Below are 17,855 nucleotides of genomic sequence, written 5' to 3'. Positions count from 1 at the left end.
TAGGTATCCATTTATAATTTACTGTAATCAAGCCAAATTTACAGCTTTATTACAACTTGGGTCATGAGGATGAAGCAAAGTCTAGAATGAGTGGCTCAACAGAATCCCAATCCAGCACTGAATGCCCGAGGGGAGGAGGTCTTCTCCAACGATTTCAGTGTTACAGCTCTGTAATATTACAGATCTTTTAGATTCCATTCAATGAAACAGCTCTCTCAGAACATATTCAAGAAAATAGCTTGTGTGCATACATTTTATTAGGGGTGAATAAGGATTAAATGAACTTTAGAAAGTGGGAAGGGGTTCTTGAGTGAAGTTTCATTGGCTGAGGTTGAAAGTTCTAGGGATAACTCACTTGCAAGGAGAAGGGTTTCAGGAAATTGAACCTATAATTTCTCCAAGGATCCCATGACATTCCTGAGGTAGAGTGTGGGGGTTGGGCTTCCCAGATAAGGTAGAGAAGAGGAAGCCCTGCTGAGAAAGGGATTCCTCCATCTTGCACCAAGCTCACGGGAGCTATCTAAACATGGTAGACTTCAACCTTAAGTAGTGAGGTTTCCTAATACTTTTATGTTAGTTTTCCCCTTTACTCTTTGGGGATCTCCATCTCCTCTTGTAGTCTAAGATCTCTTCCATCTCTAAGTTGCCTCCACATACACACACAGAAATGCACATACATGTACCTATATGCACACATGCATAAAAACGGGACAGATCTTATTTATGAGGTGTATTGCCCACAGGCCAGTTTGTGAGGAACAGTCATCTGTTCATATTATTTCCAGGGTCAGAGTTACAAAGTCTTTGTAGTACAGCCAGAGATCAAAAGCACAGCACAAGGTGTAATTTACGTTCCAAGTACAGGTATCTACGTTAACATTTAACAAACCATGTTAATGTGCATGGTTTCGGGCATCTTAGCTGGAATGAGATGGAATGAGATGTCTGGCTAGTTTTATGTCAACTTGACACAAGCTAGAGTTCTCTGAAGGAAGGGATGTTCAACTGATAAAATGTCTCCATGAGATCCAGCTGTAGGACGTTTTCTTTACAAGTGATCATGGGGAGCTCATTCTGGTGGTATCACCCCTGGACTGGTAGTCCTGGGTTTTATAAGAAAATAGTCTGAGGAAACCATGGGGAACAAACTGGCAAGAAGCACCCCACCGTAGCCTCCGCATTAGCTTCTGCCTCCTGGTTCCACCTTCACTTTTTGAGATCATTTCCCGACTTCCTTTGAGGATCAACAGTGTTGCAGAATGTAAACCAAATAAACCCTCTCCTATACAACTTGCTTTCTTAGTTATGGTATTGTTTTATTGGTTATTTTATTTATTTAATTTTTTTTCAGAGCTGATGACCGAGCCAGGGCCTTGCGCTTGCTAGGTAAGCGCTCTACCACTGAGCTAAAATTCCCAACCCCTATTTTATTTATTTAAATTTCAAATGGTATCCCTTTCCTGGTTTCCCCTCCACAACCCCCCATCCAATTTCTCCTCTTCCCTGATTCTAAGAGGTTTTTCTTCCATCCACCCAGTCTGCCCTCACTGCCCTAGTATTTTCCTATGCTGGGTCATCAAGCCGTTACAAGACTAAGGCCTCCTCTCCCACTGATGCCAGATAAGACCATACTCTGCTACATATGCAGCTGGAGCCATGGGTCCCTCTATGTTTATTCTCTGGTTGGTGGTTTAGTCCTTGGGAGCTCTGGGGAGATCTGGATGGTTGATATTGTTGTTCTTTCTATGAGGTTGCAAACCTCATCAGCTCCTTATTTCCTCTAACTCCTCCATTGGGTCCCCATGCTCAGTCCAGTGGGTGGCTGCAAGCATCCAAGCATCTGCATCTATATTAGTCAGGCTCTGGCAGAACCTCTCAGGAGACAGCTATACTGGGCTCCTGTCAGCAAGCACTTATTGGCATCAGCAATAGTGTCTAGATTTGGTGGTTGAATATGGGATGGATCCTGAGGTGGGGCAGTCTCTGGATGGCCTTTCCTTCAGCCTCTGCTCCACATTTTGTCCCCGTATTTCTTTTAGACTGGAGTAATTCTGGGTTAATATTTATCAGATGGGTAGGTGGTCCCATCCCTCAATCGGGGCCATGCCTAACCTCTGGATATGGTCTCTATAGGTTCTCTCTCCCTTTTGTTGGGTATTTCAGCCAATGTCATGGTATTTTATCTCAGCAATAGAAACTTTAACTAAAACATGTACAGTTCCATTATTCTAGAGATAATCTGAAGGTAACCATGAATAAATTATGCATATAGTTTTTTGTAAAGAGCACCATGCTTCAGATTAGTATTCTGAGTTTTTATTAATATAAGAATGGATTTTTGGATGGAAACAGAATGGAATATAGTTTTAAAATATTTTCCCACTCTTGGTAGAGGCAAAGCATGTGTAACAGTTGCAAATGAAGGATGTTAGTGATAAGGGAATGCATGACAGAAGAGGCAAATGAGGGGATATCATGGTCACAGATATGTGATTCCATTTAGAAGAATTGAGATAAGGGAAGAAAGGGAGAAAATCAGTGCTTTCAATACTGGGTATATGTTCAGAAGACATGTTTATTCATGTTTAATTTTATATTAACATATTCACTGTAACTCTAGATGGTTGTTATCATACCTCTTACAGTGAGAGAAAAATCACGTGACCCACACATTGTGTGCAGTTTCATTTAGCATTGAGGATCTTTGCTTCTAAGGTAATATACCTATTTTCGAACTGTGTGGATTCAGTTCACTGAATTTCCTCCATTCATCGATCTTTTGCTTCTTTAAATCATGGATCTTCAGACTATGGATTCTGTATTTGATAATTACAGCAACCCATCAAGATGGGATACTAAGTTCTCAGAAAGAAAGTGGAGAAATTTGAATAAAGACATACAACATTATTTCATTTTTAAAAAGAAAATGCTTAACTTCTACTGAGAGAAATCGGTCAATTTGAAACTGGAAAAGTATGTTTTAATCACAGTCCTACACATTCAGAAATTATTTAGCATTTCTCCCAGTGAGATTGTTCTCTGGTTGTATCCACCCCTCACCTGTTCTCATTGGAACACTCCATTAATCACTTCCAGATTCTGTTTCCCTGGATCCATGCCTCCTTTGGGTGTCATTAGGATGATCTACTCATTCTCAACTCACCCTCTTCCTCACTTTTCTGTTTCCTACATGTTCCTCTTTCTATCATTGGTTATGGTTTTTATCTTTTTCTTTGTAGGTAAGAAAACAAAACTGAGATACCGCTCTTAAATACCGTTCTGTCCTTTATCCTGCCTGACTTACTACCCAGTTGAACTCAACTCTTTTGTTAGTGCTTAAAAAGAATTTTTCCAGAGTCAACATAGTATATATTGTCCACTCCCCTTTTAACTACTTTCATATATGAAGAGATTTCTCTACATTTTAAAGTTTAAATATTTAAAGGCTATACTTTGTAGTGTGGATGATTTGTTTAATTTATTTAGTAAATGATTTTTGTATTTTTATTTGACAATTTTATCCATATGAACAAGGTATTTTGATATTATATACACCCTACTACTTCCTTCCCACTCTCTCAAGAATCAATTTAACCCAGATCTCTCTAAATTTCATGTTTTATTACTTTTATTATTAATAATAGCCCCTGAGTACAGTTAGAGCTCACCATATATAAATAGATGAGGGGCATGGATAACCTATCAGCAGTCATATTGTGAGAGAAGCATGACTCTCCCTTAGTAGCCAGCCATTGACATAGATTCTTTCAGCTAGAGATGGAACTTTAAGAGCTCCTTCACCACTCACAATGGAATGTTAGCTGTTTTTATTTTGTGACAATTTTTGCAAACAACCATAAGTTATCATGAGTTGATGTGTGCCCCGATCATGCCATGACCAGAATTTCAAATTTTCCTCTTAATTCTTTGGCACTTATATTCTTCTGTTCATTTTTTCAAGATTCTACTTGGGCCTTGGGTGAGGGGAGATTGAAATAGATAACTCATCTAACAAAGAACACTTGTGATTGCTCAGTGTCAACACTTGGATAACTTATGAGTCTGTGTGTTAAATATCATTCACTGCAAAAGAACCTTTCTGAACAAGCTTGAAAGGAACATAAATACATGAGTGCTCCATATGGCTTGTGTTTCATTAAACAGACTTTAAAATAGCAAGTAGCATGGTGGCTCCAGAATGCAAAATGCTGGAATTTCAGTTTGAATTCTAATACTTTGAGTATATAGTTTAGAACAACTTTATTGATTACATTATAGAAGTGGTAGAAAGAGGCACCAGATGATTGTCCAGGATGAACTAGACTAGAATTGCATGAGGGCAGAAGAGAAAAATCTTATAATGTGATGTGTCCTTTCAATATGAAATTAGTGTTAAAGACTAAACATGGCAGTGATTGAAAAAGGTAAAGTTTGCTCCGATTAATTCAGGCAGTTGGCTAAGAAAAGAATTTAGGAAAAGATTTGTCTGGGGATTTGGAACTCCACAGAAATTGGACAGATTTCCCTGTTCTCAGAGCAGCATGCAGGGAAGAATCTGCCTGTCAAAATAAACAATCATTTGACACCTTTTTGACATAAAGTAGGAGAAACTCCTTTGGACCATGAAACAAAAGAAAAATGAAATAAATCTGTGATCAGATTAGCCAGATTGATTCTTGAGCCTTTAGGAAGGTGGAATGATTGGAGAATGTACTAAGAGGCAAGGGTTCAGACAGCCAAATAGATGCAGAGTTTTAGTTGAACTGTTTAGATGAAATTTCAGTAAGAGAAAAGCTGTATTCTTTATCATCTATAGATGAGTTTCTTGAGGGGAGTGTTCTGAATATAGAACACTAGGCTTTGTAGATTTTAGGCAACTGATGTGTTACTAAGCTACAGCCCTAACTCTATTGATGGCTTCTTCCTTCTCCTCTTCCTCTTCCTCCTCCTTCCTCACTTCTTCACTCTTGTCCTCTTCCCCTTCTCTCTCTCTCTCTCTCTCTCTCTCTCTCTCTCTCTCTTCCCCATCTAAGTTGTGAATTATAACTGTTTGTAGGTTTGATGTTTGATTAACAAATATTCCCATTAAGCTCATATATCTATACCATTTTAATTGTTTGTCATTTTTGAAGTATGAATTCTATTTTAAAAATACACATATAATTAGTATGTACAATTTGGCATGTTTAGATATATGTAAATGCTCCTGTTTCTATTACTGAAATATAAGTAATAAACAAACCCATTATCTGTAAGGTTTTATGGGATTCTTTTGAAGTAAGTACACATACCTTGAGAACTAAGAATACATATGTATGTATATATACTTACATAATAAAAATTAGTGGAAAAAAGAAGTCTTAAATTTGAAAGAAAATAAGGAAACTTATAAGGGAGAGTTCATGAGAAAAAAGGAATGGAAAGAATGATGGAATTATATTATAATCTTGAAAAATAAAAGAAAAACATTTTGGGGTTTGCAACCCCATAGGAAGAAGAACAACAGTATCAACCAACCAGATCACCTAGAACTCCCAGGGACTAAACCACCAAGCAAAGAGTACACATGGAGGGACTCATGGTTCCAGCTGTAGCAGAGGATCGGCCTTGTTGGGCTTCAGTGGAGGGAGAGGCCTTTGGTCCTGTAGAGGGGAATGCTAGGGCAGTGAGGTGGGAGTGGATGGGTGTGTGGGTTGGGGAGCTCCATCGTAGAAGCAGGGGGAGGGAGGATGGGAAAGATTTATGGTGGGAAAACTGGAAAGGGGATAACATTTGAAATTTAAATATACGAAGTGGTCAATAAAAATAAATAAAAACATCAAGCTAGTTAAACTGTTGGAAGCATTCACAAAGCCTTATACCTAGGTAAGAAGCTATTGACAATTGATGGAAACTGAGGGAAGGACACCATTTTCTTTTCTTTAACATTTATTCAGATAAAATTTTAATTTAAGTTAAATAATCAAGGCTGGAGAGACAGCTCAGTGATGAAGCATGGCTGCTGTTCTTGTGGAAGATCCAAGTTCAGTTCTTATCACCCATAGGTTGACCGACAGCCATCAGAAATTCCAATTCCAGATAGTCTGAAGCTCTTCCTGGCCTATTCTGGAAACACCAGGAATATAGATGGTGCACATAACTCTAAACGTAGTGGGGCCTCCAGTCTCCTGAGGGTTAAGTGCATCTTCTTTGACTGAACCCAGACCTGGGAGTCCTTTGCTGTATATGGGATAAAGGCCTCATCTCAGCTGGTGTATGCTGCCTGGTTGGTGATCTAAGTCTGAGAAATCTTGGAAGTCCAGGTTGAGACTGCTATTCCTCCTACAGGGTTGTCCTCCTCTTCAGCTTCCTCCAGCTTTCCCCCAATTCAACCAGAGGGGTTAGCAGCTTCTGTTCAGTGGTTGGGAGCACATATCTGCATCTGACTCTTTCAGCTGCTTGTTGGGTCTTTTGGAGAGAAGTCATGATTAGTACCTTTTTGTGAACGCCCTATAGCCTCAGTAATGGTGCCAGGTCTTGGGGCCTCCACTTGAGCTGGATTCCACTTGGGGCTTGTCGCTGGACCTTCTTTTCCCCAAGCTCTTCTCCATTTCCATCCCTGCATTTCTTTCAGACAGGAAGAATTATGGGTCAGAGCATTGACTGTGCGATAGCAACCCCATCCTTCACTTAATGTCCTCTCTTTCCACTGAAGATGAGCTCTCTAAGTTCCCTCTCCCACTGTAGGGCATTTCATCAAAGATTCCTCCCTCTTAGTCCTGAGAGTCTCTTACTTCCCAGGTCTCTGGTACATTCTAGAGGGTCCTTCCAACCTCCTTCCTCCCAAGGTCACCTGTTTCCATTCTTTCTGCTGGCCCTCAGAGCTTCGGCCCTTTTCCTCCACCCAATACCAGATCATATTCCCCTCTTCTCCCATCCTCCATCCCATTACCCTCCATCCCATTTCCCTCCCCCGTGCATCCCATCTTGTGGTTGCTTTCTTTTCCCTCCCAAGTGGGACTTGGGGGTCCTCACTTGTGCCTCTCAGCTTGTAAATTGTTTTGAGTTCTGTGGACTGTATCTTAGATATTCTGTACCTTTTTGTGGCTAATATCCACTTATTAGTGAGAAAACACTGTGCATGTCCTTTTGTGTCTGAATTACTTCACTCAGGATATTTTCCAGTTCCATCCAGTTGCCTGCAAATCTCAGGATGTCCTCATTCTTAATAGCCAGCATTTTCTTTTGGATGTGGCTACTTATATGTTTCCTCTATCCTAGTGGATGTCCCCACACATATACTCTTATTGGCAGCCTTGACTGGACACTGTGGAACAGAGAGATGAAAAATAAAAAGAATAGTTCACAAAGTTTGGAAAGGGACATATTGCAGATTTAGGGTGAGGTGGAGAGTAAAACTGGAGGATGAGTATTTTCATGACACATATGTATTTTTGAGAGTCTCAAAGAACAAAAATATTTTAAAATTAAACACAAAGCACTATTAGTATCTATGTTTAGATCAAATCTCTTGGAGTAACTCATGTATAACCATAGATTTGTGCTCATTGAATCACTCATGACCTCCTCCTTCATCCCTTGTTTATGTCATTTTTTGACGATGTGTTATTTGTTGAAAATTATATAATTCTTTTTGCTGAATGTTGAATAGTTGAAACAAAACTCAAAATTGGAAGAGACTATCTTCCAATTGATATATCTGTCAAAGTGGTAATTTCAATAATACACAAGCATCTCAAAACTCAGTTGTAGAACAGAACAAATAACCCAAGTAAAAATAGGCTACACATTTGTGACATTTATAAAGGACAATTCTTATAAAAAAAAGATACTCAATAGCATTCTTCTGTGAGAAAGCTAAAGTCAATACAATGACTAATATTCCATTTTACTCCAGTAGGGACTTACCATTTGGAAAACAAACAAACAAACAAAACAAAATAGACAAACCTTCTGTAAGAGTTGGAATTGTGAAAGAATTGCAACCATTTTGTATTCCAGAACAAAAACGGTAAAATTGTGTAAAATAGTCTAGAGATTCCTCAAAAACTAAAATCAGAACTATTATTTATTTCTGCAAGTTTTCTTTTGAAATTACATACAAAGTTTCTCAAGATAGAATCTCAGAGCATTGCCTTCAACCCAATATTCAGTGTAGCTCTATTCACAAAGACATGGCAACAACGCCAATGTTCACTGATGGATAAATTAATGTGCAGCATATAACTTCCATGGGATACTATGCAGCCCTTTGAAGCTGAGAAATGTCTCTCAGTTTAATTCCCAAATGCTTGGGCAAAATTTGTTGCTACTACCAGATTTCATAAGTTTCTCCTTGCTGTGTGCACAATTTCAACCAATAATTGTCAGGAGTTTTAGTGATTCACAACTCAATTCAACTGAAACCCTTTCATGAGCATATTCATAAATTACTATGTTTATTATTCTTTTCTTTTTCCATCTTTATTAAATTGAGTATTTCTTATTTACATTTCAAATGTTATTCCCTTTCCCGGTTTCCAGGCCATCATCCCCTATCTGCTCCCTTTCCCCTTCTATGTGGGTGTTCCCCTCCCAATCCTCCTCCCATTACCACCCTCCCTTCAACAATCCTGTTCACTGGGGATCCAGCCTTGGCAGGTCCAATGTCTTCCCCTTCCACTGGTGCCCTTACTAGGCACATTGCTACCTATGCAGTTGGAGACCAGAGTCAGTCCATGGTTAGTGGCTTAGTCCCTGGAAGCTCTGGTTGGTTGGCATTGTTGTTCATATGGGGTCTTAAGCCCCTTCAGGTTTTTCAGTCCTTTCTCTGATTCCTTCAATGGGGGTCCCATTCTCAGTTCAGTGGCTTTTTTGCTGGTATTTGCCTATATATTTGCCATATTCTGGCTGTGTCTGTCAGGAACGATCTACATCTGGTTCCTGTTAGCCTGCACTTCTTTGCTTCATCCATCTTGTCCAATTCGGTGGCTGTATATGTATGGGCCACATGTGGGGCAGGCTCTGAATGGGTGTTCCTTCTGCCTCTGTTCTAAACTTTGCCTCCCTATTCCCTGCCAAGGGTATTCTTGTTCCCCTTTTAAAAGAAGCAGTGAAGCATTCGCATTTTGGTCATCCTTCTTGAGTTTCATGTGTTCTGTGCATCTAGGGTAATTCAAGCATTTGGGCTAGTAGCCACTTATCAATGAGTGCATACCATGTGTGTTTTTCTGTGATTGGGTTACCTCACTCAGGATGATATTTTCCAGTTCCAACCATATGTCTATGAATTTCATAAAGTCATTGTTTTTGATAGCTGAGTAATATTCCACTGTGTAGATGTACCTCATTTTCTGTATCCATTCCTCTGTTGAAGGGCATCTGGGTTCTTTCCAGCTTCTGGCTGTTATAAATAAGGCTGCTAAGAACATAGTGAAGCATGTGTCTTTGTTGTATGTTGGGGCATCTTTTGGGAATATGCCCAAGACAGGTATAGCTGGGTCCTCAGGTAGTGCAATGTCCAATTTTCTGAGGAACCTTCAGACAGATTGCCAGAATGGTTGTACCAGTCTGCAATGGTTGGGAGGCTTTTAATGACTGCTTCTATTTCTTTAGGAGTTATGGGGTTGTTTAAATGGTTTATCTGTTCCTGATTTAACTCTGGTAACTGGTATTTGTCTAGGAAATTGTCCATTTCCTCCAGATTTTCACGTTTTGTTGAATATAGGCTTTTGTAGTAGGATCTGATGATTTTTTTGAATTTCCTCTGATTCTGTAGTTATGTCTCCTGTTTCATTTCTGATTTTGTTAATTTGGACACACTCTCTGTGTCCTCTGGTTAGTCTGGCTAAGGGCTTATCTATCTTTTTTATTTTCTCAAAGAAGGAGCTTTTGGTTATGTCAATTCTTGTATAGTCCTTTTTGTTTCTACTTGTTTGATTTCAGCTCTGAGTTTGATTATTTCCTGCCTTCTACTCCTCCTGGGTGTATTTGCTTCTTTTTGTTCTAGAGCTTTTAGGTGTGCTGTCAAGCTGCTGATATATGCTCTCTCCTATATTTATCATTCTTTAATCAGCACCTGGCATATCAGTGGTACAGACTGGGTATTCATTCACTGTTTAAAAATGAGTTGTCCCATTTTTCTGTTCTTTCCATGATGTAATTGAACCTAAATATATTAAAAACTTTATTACTTGTATAAACAGTTCCAATAATTTATGTAATGCCCATCTGCCTCTGCCATTGTTAATATAACTATTGAATTTTAAGCAAAGATAGCAATAATTATCATTTTCTTCACAACATATTCCATAATAAAATTAATACTATTTAACATTTAGGACTTATTGTAAAGCTGATGTTTATAATAAATATCTTTCACAGATGTTTATAATAAATATCTAAATTTAAACAGAATATGTGTCTACAAGTAAATTTATGAAAGCAAAATATTAGATGTCTCAAGCTCCCATCCCCCTTTCTCTCCCATTTTTTTCTTCCCCCTTTTACATCTTTGCCCTTTCCCCCTTTTATCTCTCTCTATCCCTTTGAATTGATTTTCACCACTAAGCACCGCCCTTTTTTCTTGAAGCCTCTATACTACTGTTACATCTATCTTTCTCCAAGAAGAGACTGGGTTCATCTTTACTTCATTGCTAAGTCTTAAGAGTATGACCAGATTCACAACCCTAGCTCTATTGTTTTGAGTAACTACCCCTTTCTAAGCCTAGACCTTTATTTTCTAAAGTAGATTTGTAGAAGACAAAGTCACATGAAGAATTCAGATAGCTAGTGGCATATATTAATGACAAGTTCTCAATATATATCTTGATTTTTCTATAGCTATTTGTTTTGTGGCCCCTGTTAAAGTTAAAACTGTTTATGCTATATTCTGTGGATCTAACACAGTTCCCTTTGTCCATTTATAAGAACATTATGTTAAGTACAGAGTGATGCACTAATGCAGTTTCTCATTAGAAGTACCCTTGTTTAGACTATCCTCAATGGTAAGTGAAAAATTGGATTACATTAGTGAACATGTTTAAGTCTTATCAATTATGAATGGTCTATCAATTAACAAGTCAAGAAATGTTTGCTACAAAGTAGATGCTGGTAATATTTTTCCCATGATAAGAGAATTAATAAAACTCCAGCTGACCAGCTACAAGTAGGGAATATTACTCCCCCTGGGATGCCTGTCATGCCCATTATTACATTCAGTGAGGCTAAATAACTTGTTCTGAAATTCAGGAGCTGTTTGGTCTGTCATCTTGGATTGCATGCACTCACTTATATTCCAGACAATGTTAATTATATTGTTCAATGGAAAGCTTGATAACATTATATACCAGCCAAGAAGCTGGCAAGGGTTTGCTGACTTCCTCATATGTAGAGTTGAAGTTGTTACCTCTTGTCTTGCTACTCCATAACTGTAGATGTAGATATTTTTGTTGTTTCTACAGTTAAATATTTAAGAATTGGTAATGGACCATAGTATTAAGTTTAATACTTAGTTCATGCAGTATGAGGAAACAAGAATAAATTAGTCAAGTACAAGAAAACACAAGAAGTCAGTGAAGGTGGCAGAAACATATTTAATTAGACTGGAGTAGCCCATCAGCACACAAGAGACTTTGGACTTCTCCTAGAGAAGCCAGAGTCTGAATTTTCACTTTTAAATTTTGCATCATCTCTGGCTTTTTCAGTTACAGTCACTAGTGCAATGTATTCTCTGACCATTGTGTGAAACAAATGGTCTGAATATCTCTTTAAACCTCACATTTTAGCAAATAGTTGGCTAGTGTACTTGTTGTTGTCTGTTGACAATGAAGATAAATATTGCAAAGCCAGTGTTCTCATTCTTGGTCAATGATTTTTTTCCAGATCTAGAGGGGACATACATACACATACACATACACGTACACACACACTTACATACATGTGTGTGTATGTGTGTATGTGTGTGTGTGTGTGTGTGTGTGTGTGTGTGTCTAGATGTTAAGAAAAAAGAGAAAGTTGGAGAAAGACCAAATAAGAAGGTATAGGACTTTGTAAGAATACTACTTTGAAATTATATAACACCAAGTTATTTTTCCTTTGTGTCAATTATGAAACACTTATAGCCTAGCCTGCTCCTCATCTTTCTCCTAAGACACAGGTTCTTGTGTCCAATGAGAATCCTCATTGGACCACTGATACTCTATGGGAATTGGAAGAATGGTTATAATTTTATTTGGTTTAGGCTGGTTGAACAGGGTAGATATATTGGTACGTATTGACTGAGTTATATTTAACACAATGAAATACATAATGCTCCCAGAGGAAGGAACTGCATATTTTAAAGAGTAATACACTGCACCCGGAGCTGATTGGTGCCACTGCACTCTGTACCCAGATCCCCTGGGGAGAGAAGTGCATACAATTCTGAAAGCATAAGGGAGACCACCACTTCTGTTCACATTCCTGGTCCAAGAGGAAGCCACCTGGAGCCCTCTGGACACAGGAACCTAGGAGCAGTCTGGTAATGATCCTTCTGGTTTCTACCTGTGCTCCAAGCTGAGCCTGTGACACAACTCTCTGTACCTAGATCCTGCTGGGAGAAAGCTGTGCTCCAGGATTACTTATGCACTCCTGGATTACAGAAGGGTCAATTCACTGTCAGAGAAAGCAAGACCAGCCAACACCAAAAATAACCAAACGGCAAGAGGCAAGCACAGGAACATAAGCAGAAGAAACCAAGACAATTTGGCATCATCAGAACCCAGTTCTCCCACCAAAGCAAATGCTGGATATCCTAACACACCTGAAAAGCAAGATTTGGATTCAAAATCACATCTCCTGATCATGATAGAGGACTTTAAGAAGGACATAAATAACTTCCCAAAAGAAATAAAGGACAACACAAGTAAACAAGTAGAAGCCTTTACAGAGGAAACATAAAAATCCCTTAAAGAACTACAGGAAAACACAAACAAACAAGTAAAGGTATTTGCAAAACCATCCAGGCTCTAAAAATGGAAATAGAAACAATAAAGAAAATACAAAGAAAGACAACCCTGGAGATAGAAAACCTAGGAAAGAGATCAGGAGTTATAGACACAAGCATCACCAACAGAACACAAGAGATAGAAGAGAGAATCTCAGAGGCAGAAGATACCATAGAAAACATTGATACAACCATCAAAGATAATGTAAAACATAAAACATCCCTAACCCAAATCATCTAGGAAATCCAGGACACAATGAGAAGATCAAACCTAAGGATAATAGGTATAGAAGAGAGGGAAGATTGCCAACTTAAAAGGCCAGTAAATATCTTCAACAAAGTTATAGAAGAAAACTTCCCTAACCTAAAGAAATAGATTCCCATAAACATACAAGAGGCCTACAGAACTCCAAGTTGATTGGACAAGAAAAGAAATTCCTACTGTTACATAATAGTCAAAACACCAAACACATAAAACAAAGAAAGTAAGGGAAAAAGGTCAGGTAACATATAAAGGCAGACCTATCAAAATTACACCAGACTTTTCACCAGAGACTATGAAAGCCAGATCCTGGATAGATTTCATACAGACCCTAAGATAACAAAAATGCCAGCCCAGGATACTATATCAAATAAAACTTCAAATTGCCATTGATTGAGAAACCAAGATATTCCATGACAAAACAAAATTTACACACTACCTTTCCATAAATCCATCCCTACAAAAGATAATAAATGGAAAACTCCAACACCAGGAGGGAAACTACACCCTAGAAAAAGCAAGAAAGCAATCTTCTTGCAACAAACCCAAAAGAAGAGAGACACACAAACATAATTCCACCTCTAACAACAAAATAACAGGAAATAATAATCACTATTCCTTAATATTTCTTAACATCAATGAACTCAATTCAAGTAAAAAGACATAGATTAACAGACAGGACACATAAAGAGGACACAGCATTTTCCTGCATATATGAAATATACCTTAGTGACTCAGAGTAAAAGGCTGGAAACAATTTTCCAAGCAAATGGTCCCAAGAAATAAGCTGGAGTAGCCATTCTAATATTGAATGAAATCAAATTTCAACCAAAAGTTACCAAAAAAGATAAGGAAGGACACTTCATATTCATCAAAGGAAAAATCCACGAAGATGAACTCTCAATCCTGAATATCTATCTGATCTCTTTCCTAGATTTTCTATCTCCAGGGTTGTCTCCCTTTGTGATTTCTTTGTTTATATTTCCATTTTTAAATCCTGGATTGTTTTGTTCAATTCCTTCACTTGTTTGACTGTGTTTTCCTGTAATTTTTTAAGAGATTTTTGTGTTTCCTCTTTAAGAGCTTCTACTTGTTTACCTATGTTGCCTGTATTTCTTTAAGTGAGTTATTTAGGTCCTTAAAGTCCTCTATCATCATCATGAGATGTGATTGTAAATCCAAATCTTGCTTTTCCAGTGTGTTTGGATATCCAGTATCTGCTTTGGTGGGAGAACTGGCCTCTGATGATGTCAAGTAGTCTTGGTTTCTTTTGCTTAGATTCCTGCGCTTACCTCTTGTCATAAGGTTGTCTCTGGTGTTAACTTGTCTTGTCTCTGACAGTGACTTGACCCTCCTGTAAGCCTGTGTGACAGCATACCTGTAGACCTGTTTTCTTACAGCTGGAGCTGGGTACAGAGAGCTGTAGGAACAGGTCAGTTCCAGGCGCAGGCAGAAACCCTAAGTGTCCTGTCCCAGTCTGCCCCTGGGTGTGTGTGTGTGTGTTTTGAGACCTCCAGGCAGGTCATTTGGAGCAGAGGAATTGGTTTTACCTCTGCTCTCAGGTGTCAGTGCTCCTGGTTACTGACTTTCAGCTCTGGATGCAAGTAGAAACTGAAGAGTTTCTTCTTAACCAGACACCAGTGCCCATATCTTTACTTAGAAGTCTTTTTGTTCCATCTCAATCTTTTGAATGTTTTCACACATCTGCTGCTTCTCAGTAACAGCAGACGTTTTAAGACAGTTCAGTCAATCACTGGAGTATGAATCTTGTCTGCATAACTTCTCACCAGAAGACAACCTGACACACTCTGCAGTTTAACTTGAATTGAACTATTTTATTCTTTAATTTAAATATATATTTAATATATATTATGTATATATATATATATATAGAGAGAGAGAGAGACAAAGAGAGACAAAGAGAGAGAAAGAGACACACAGAGAAAGAGGGAGAGACTGAATGGAAGAGAAATGGAGAAGGGGGAAAAAAGAGAAAGACAGGAATATCTGATTTTTGGGAAGAAATAAAAAACAGTGATGAACGATTTAAAATCTGTATTCAGTGTTAGACCCCTGTCTTAGGTTCAGAAGAGAAAAAGGCTAGGTTCAAGTTTTGATGCCACTATTTATATTATCTGAATGAGTTGGAGCAAGCTCATCTTTACCTATAAATGTTGTTGAAAGTGTTTCAGAGGCTACCCATGAGATTGGTGATCTTCACGAACAGATGAAGTATGACTCTGTGATAGCCTTCTTTAATTTAATCCTATAGGGTAGTAAAGTCCTTTGTTGTTCACCCATATTGTTTCATGTAGTTTCCTTTTCTACATTATGTGTTTTGTAGATAAAAATGTACTTGTATGCCATGGCTTAATGTCACTTAAGCACTAAGATACCAAATATTTTAGGGTAAGATCACTTTGTCTTTTGTTTATAGTTGTGTCTTTAGCATTGCAGATATCCAGTAGGTGTTTGTCTATTGTAGTTATGAACCAATATTTCATGGTTGTTCCACCAGAGGCTCCCCAACTTTCTCCCTGAGATACATAGTCATTCTCATGATAGTATTTATTGATACACATTTCTCATTTTAGACTTGGACACATAAAATGACTTTTCATTCAATTGTCTTTTTTAAGGTATTTCGTTATTTTACAATGTACTCATTCTGCATTAACTATCCTAGTGAGCCTTTTATAATTGGAAATATGAATTTGAGAACAGGGCATGGATATTCATCAACAAAAGGAGCAAACATAGATTTATTATCCTATAATTTCCTCCTGCATTTGTTTTTATTTCTGGTTGAGGTAAAAAGATAAAGAGCTCTGGCATTTACTGCGTGATTGAAAAATCAGTCTACTTGCCAATGCGCATGTACACACACACACACACACACACACACATACACACACGTGTACACACAAACACATGCACATATGCATTTTTTATGTCACTTTTTTTTTTATTAACTTGAGTATTTCTTATATACATTTCGAGTGTTATTCCCTTTCCCGGTTTCCGGGCAAACATCCCCCTCCCCCCTCCCCTTCCTTATGGGTGTTCCCCTCCCAACCCTCCCCCCATTGCCGCCCTCCCCCCATAGACTAGTTCACTGTGGGTTCAGTCTTAGCAGGACCCAGGGCTTCCCCTTCCACTGGTGCTCTTACTAGGATATTCATTGCTACCTATGGGGTCAGAGTCCAGGGTCAGTCCATGTATAGTCTTTAGGTAGTGGCTTAGTCCCTGGAAGCTCTGGTTGCTTGGCATTGTTGTACTTTTGGGGTCTCGAGCCCCTTCAAGCTCTTCCAGTTCTTTCTCTGATTCCTTCAATAGGGGAGCTATTCTCAGTTCAGTGGTTTGCTGCTGGCATTCGCCTCTATATTTGCTGTATTCTGGCTGTGTCTCTCAGGAGCGATCTACATCCGGCTCCTGTCGGTCTGCACTTCTTTGCTTCATCCATCTTGTCTAATTGGGTGGCTGTATATGTATGGGCCACATGTGGGGCAGGCTCTGAATGGGTGTTCCTTCAGTCTCTGTTTTAATCTTTGCCTCTCCCTTCCCTGCCAGGGTATTCTTTTTCCTCATTTAAAGAAGGAGTGAAGCATTCACATTTTGATCATCCGTCTTGAGTTTCGTTTGTTCTAGGGATCTAGGGTAATTCAAGCATTTGGGCTAATAGCCACTTATCAATGAGTGCATACCATGTATGTCTTTCTGTGATTGGGTTAGCTCACTCAGGATGATATTTTCCAGTTCCAACCATTTGCCTACGAATTTCATAAACTCGTTGTTTTTGATAGCTGAGTAATATTCCATTGTGTAGATGTACCACATTTTCTGTATCCATTCCACAGTTGAAGGGCATCTGGGTTCTTTCCAGCTTCTGGCTATTATAAATAAGGCTGCGATGAACATAGTGGAGCACGTGTCTCTTTTATATGTTGAGGCATCTTTTGGGTATATGCCCAAGAGAGGTATAGCTGGATCATCAGGCAGTTCAATGTCCAATTTTCTGAGGAACCTCCAGACTGATTTCCAGAATGGTTTTACCAGTCTGCAATCCCACCAACAATGGAGGAGTGTTCCTCTTTCTCCACATCCTCGCCAGCATCTGCTCTCACCTGAGTTTTTGATCTTAGCCAATCGCACTGGTGTGAGGTGAAATCTCAGGGTTGTTTTGATTTGCATTTCCCTATGACTAAAGATGTTGAACATTTGTTTAGGTGTTTCTCAGCCATTCGGCATTCCTCAGCTGTGAATTCTTTGTTTAGCTCTGAACCCCATTTTTTAATAGGGTTATTTGTTTCCCTGCGGTCTAACTTCTTGAGTTCTTTGTATATTTTGGAAATAAGGCCTCTATCTGTTGTAGGATTGGTAAAGATCTTTTCCCAATCTGTTGGTTGCCGTTTTGTCCTAACCACAGTGTCCTTTGCCTTACAGAAGCTTTGCAGTTTTATGAGATCCCATTTGTCGATTCTTGATCTTAGAGCATAAGCCATTGGTGTTTTGTTCAGGAAATTTTTTCCAGTGCCCATGTGTTCCAGATGCTTCCCTAGTTTTTCTTCTATTAGTTTGAGTGTGTCTGGTTTGATGTGGAGGTCCTTGATCCACTTGGACTTAAGCTTT

The 17,855-nt window shown here is 38.7% G+C and overlaps 1 long non-coding RNA gene across 3 annotated transcripts in view; it reads left to right on the top strand.

The window, feature by feature from the left end:
• LOC120093679 (uncharacterized) overlaps positions 1-17,855 on the top strand; it is a 51,583-nt gene that overhangs the window by 15,924 nt on the left and 17,804 nt on the right. For all 3 annotated transcript variants that reach the window (XR_005487222.2, XR_005487223.2, XR_005487221.2), the window contains one exon: positions 1,352-1,386. This is a non-coding gene — a long non-coding RNA (uncharacterized LOC120093679). The remainder of the gene's footprint in view (positions 1-1,351; positions 1,387-17,855) is intronic.

The sequence above is a fragment of the Rattus norvegicus genome, chromosome 7 (genome assembly GCF_036323735.1).
Source record: "Rattus norvegicus strain BN/NHsdMcwi chromosome 7, GRCr8, whole genome shotgun sequence".
NCBI classification, from domain to species: domain Eukaryota; kingdom Metazoa; phylum Chordata; class Mammalia; order Rodentia; family Muridae; genus Rattus; species Rattus norvegicus.
The sequence above is the reverse complement of the archived record's forward strand: the minus strand, read 5'-3'. Positions and strand labels throughout refer to the sequence as shown.